The 4,526-nt window shown below is 42.1% G+C and overlaps 1 pseudogene; it reads right to left on the minus strand.

The window, feature by feature from the left end:
* Nucleotides 1-1,776: 1,776 nt before the first annotated feature.
* LOC127214998 (inosine triphosphate pyrophosphatase-like) lies at nucleotides 1,777-2,454 on the minus strand (annotated as a pseudogene).
* Between the last annotated feature and the right edge of the window lie 2,072 nt (nucleotides 2,455-4,526).

Here is a 4,526-nt window from a genome sequence, read left to right on the forward strand (position 1 = left end):
GGGAGGGTGAGGCCTTCCATGGGGAATCCTGCCAAGACTGATCATGAGGCAGGGATGAACTTGCTATTCTCTCAGACCCAAGAGTTCTGCCGCAGCATGGAGCTCACTTGAACCAGCCTCCAGGACTCAGCAGCTGCTGCAGGCAGAAGGATTCATTTCTGCCTCAGTCTCCAAGATTCTACACTACAGAGTGGAATTCATCTCTGCCAGCTTCTTCCAGACTCCAAGACCTGTGGCTCCTAGATCTGAGGCATACTTGATTTACAGATTTGCTCTGCAACGGTGTTCTCTACTGCACCTCAAAGTCCATGAGACCTTTGATCAATAACATTCTTCAGATCTCAAATGCCTCTCAGAGTAGTATCCTACTACTAAGCATTCCAGCCATGTAAAGTAGTTAATTCTGAATTGTCAGCAAAGCAACTCCTGTTTGTGCTCTTTGCTATGTACCTACTCTATTCTAGACAGGGCGGGCAAGAACTTGGTAGCAGAGAGATGGTCTCCTCCTAGAGAAAAAACATGCATGATGAAAACCAGCATGGGTGACAATTCATGAAAGCTGTATCCTTGGTGCTTCCTGCCCAGCTGTGGTCAGAGCCACAGGATAGACTGCCTTCCCAAGAAACTGGTCACTATTTCCATAACCTTGGAGAGGGCTCTTGTGAATTCTCTAAGTTTCAGGAGCTGCCTGGGCTTTCTGAGTTTTCTGTGCCTTCCACTTCCCTCCAGGAAAGAATGTTTCTGTTCAAAGGAAATAGCTACACAGTGCTCTGCTTCCTCCTCCTCCACAACATGCTTTCCTCTCCCCTCTCCACATGGACCCACAGTCTTTCAAGGGGTGATATGGATGCTTGATTGTTTTCTTCCATTTATGGAACACTGGTCCACTATGCCACAATAAGTTACTTATTTTCAGACCCTGACCACTTATGAATCTCTGCAGGAATTGCTGCTCACTGCAAAAGTAGATGGGTTGCCTATACAAAATAACAACCACAAAACAAAACATTACAACACACACACACACACACAGAGACAAAGACACACACACACACACATAGACAAAGACAGACAGACAGACACACACACACAAAAACAGACACACACACAAACAAAGACAGACAGACAGACACGCACACACAAAGACAGATAGACAGACACACACACAGACAAAGACAGACAGACACACACACACAGACAAAGACAGACAGACAGACACACACACACACCCCAACCAAAACAATACCACCAACAAAAGCCTGCAAAGTAACTTAAGAATCAGGTTGCATCGTAGAGCAAATGAATTTTCCATCCAATGTCTCAGGGGTACATATTCTTCTGAGCAGCTTTTGGAACCTTGTTCAAACTAGATCACATTTTGAGCCATAAATAAAGGCTTAAGAAATAAAGTAAAAATAATTTTTTTTAAAGACAGATAGACCATTTATTCTGGAAACATGTCTTCCTTATTTACATGTATTTGCTGTATTCTAAAATCAAACGTTGTGTGTTTCTTTGCCAGCTCTCAACCCAGCTAAGAAGTGTGAACACACAAAGTTCTCTCAGGGTCCCAGAGGCTGCAAGAGCAACTGTTTTTGTTTTTGTGTTTGTTTTGAGATAGCATCTCACTATTTAGCTCTGGATGTCCTGGAACTCACTATGTACACCAGGCTGGCCTTGAACTCACAAAGATCTGTCTGCCTCTGCCTCCAAAATCCTGAGGCTAAAGGTGCGCACCACTAGGCCAGGCCAAAGGCAACTCTCGAATCACAAAGGGCAAGAGTTTAGTATCAACTGGCCCAGAATTCCCCTATACAGAGCACACTGCTCTTCCATCCCTGGCTGTTGAAGCTGCCTGGATCCCTGGCAAAGGGAACCCAGGGAAATACTTGCCAGGAGTGCCTGTCTCCTGGAGAGTTCTGCACCAGTCCTGCCCTCACCCATGACCTTAGTGGCCACCAGCCCCAGCAGTCACACTGAAGTACTCTTGTAGCCCGAGCAGGGCCCAGAATCCATGAGAAATGGTGTTCTGCTCAGCCTTTGGCATCTCTGCCTAAGTTTGCTCATATCCATCAGGCTGAAAGCAGGGATCCCAGCCAAAGTCTCAGGAGCCTAGTGGCATCACCATCTGGCCCGACATCTGGCCCCTGAATAGGAGTACTGGCTGGCTTGGGTCTACGGTCCTGAGTGCGAATGTGCAAAGTGCATAGGCTGATTTGTCCTCAAAGCTGGCCAGGAGCTGGTGGAGCCCTTCAGGCTTTAGCTTCTCTAGTAGGTGCCAGGGAGCCCCCTGAGGGCATTAAAACATAGACAAGTATCCTCCACCAGTACAGGACCCTGCACCTGACGAGCTGCCTTCTTACACTTCTGTATGGAGATTTCATCCGGCTCTCCCTGGTACTCAGGCACTCCGAGAATGCCTGGAAGCTCTTTTCGTAAAAATAATTTTTGCATCTTATCAGATCATAATGGAATTAAAATCAGTAGTACGAGAAGCTACACAAACTATATAACATACGGATTTTTAATAATACACTCTAGATTGATCAATGGGCTGTTGAGGAAATCAAGGAAGAAAGTAAAAGGCTCCTATAATCAAAAGAAAGAGAAAAGACAGTGTACCAGCTCTCTGGGGCTCCAGTAAAGGTGGTTCTAAGAGGGAATGTGATTTCTACGTACATCTACATTTAAAACACCAGAAAGAGCTCAGCTAATCTAATGATGGACCTCAAGGCCTTGGAGGGAATAAAGAACAGACCAGATCCCAAATTAGTAAATGGGAGTAAATAGCAAAGGTCAGGAAACAGAGCTGAAAGAGCGGCCCAAAGGAACGGGGAGACAAAGAACCAGGTCCTGGGAAGATAAATAAGATCGACTAACTCTTAGCCAAAGTATCCAAGAGAAAAAGGGAAGACTCAAGCTAACCAAATTAGAGATGAAGATGAGGACACTATGTCAGATACTAATGAAAATTAAAAGACGCTTGGGGAATAGTTTGAAATATATTACAATAAATTAGAAAATCTAGAAAAAGTGGAATTCCATATACAACCAGATAAAATGAAATCACGAGAATATAATAACAGACATATCTGTAAAATGCAATGAGATTGAAACAGTCATAAAGAATGCTACTGGACTCTGAGAAGCCTTTAACAAAGAGCTTATACCTCAAACCATCCCTTAAAAAGGAATTATAACTTATCTTTGGACCCAGGTACTTCCTTGGTATCAAAAACCAGATCAGGATATAACAAAAAAAGGAAAAGTTTAGACCAATTTCCCTGATAAGATATAGATAAAAAAATTCTCAAAAAAAAACCCAAAAAACCAAAAACAACAACAACAAAACATCCTGAATCAAATTAATGCATTAAGAGCATCATATGCTATGACCAAATTGTTTTAATTACAAAGACACAAGGATGGTCTAATGTATACAAATTAATAAATGTAGTATACTAAATAAGTACAATCCAGGATAGAAATCATAAGTGACTCAATATATGCAGAAGAAATCTTTGATAAAGTTCAACATACCTTCATGAATGAAGCCCCACAAAATCTAAAAGAGACAGAACATTATTTTAACATAATTAATACTCCATATGCAAACCTATAACTAACATTGTACTGAATGGTAAAAACTGAACATATGTACTCTGGTTTTCACTCTTTTGAAGCAGAAGCTGAATGAATCCAGAGCCTTGCTTGCATTATTCAGGTACGCCAATAGCTACATCCCCAGCATCCCCTCTTAAATCTGCAGCCATATAATGTGCCCACTCCAGCATAGTGTTTGAACTCAAAGAAACGAAGGAAGGAAGGACGGAAGGGAGAGGCACAAGTTGGAAAGGGGGAGTCAAATTATCTCTATTTGAAATGACATGAGCTTATATTTAAAAGATCCCACTTTCCAGAGATGAAGAGATGGCTCAGCAATTAAGAACACTGGTTGCTCTCCCAGAGGACCCAGTTTCAACTCCCAGCACCCACATGGTAGCTCACAACTGTGTGTAAAACCACTTCCAGGGGATCTGACACCTTCACACCAATGCACATAAAATAAATTTCAATAAAAAACAAACAACAAACAAAAAAGACTCTAATTCCCTCAGGGGATCCTTGGACAGAATACCTTTGAACAAAGTAGCAGGATGCAAAATCAACATACAGAAGTTGTTAGACTTTTTTTTTTTTCTATACCAAACTGGGAAACAAATCCCATTCATTATGGCCTCAAAGAATACACAGGAGTCAACTTCAGTAAGGAGATAAAAGACCCGTACAAAGAAAACTTTAGAACATGAAAGAAAGAAGTGGTAGGTAGACGCTAGAAGATGGAAAGATCTTCCATTTTCATGGACCAGCGGAGTTAGCATTGTGACAGCATTTCCAGAAGCAATTACAGATTTAATGCAATCCCTAACAAAATCTCAATTGCATACTTTACAGAACCAGAAAACAGACACTCTTGAAGCTCATATGGAAGAGCTGAAGACCCTGCTGGTAGCCAGAGGAATTCT

This window comes from Phodopus roborovskii, unplaced genomic scaffold (assembly GCF_943737965.1).
Source record: "Phodopus roborovskii unplaced genomic scaffold, PHOROB, whole genome shotgun sequence".
NCBI lineage: Eukaryota > Metazoa > Chordata > Mammalia > Rodentia > Cricetidae > Phodopus > Phodopus roborovskii.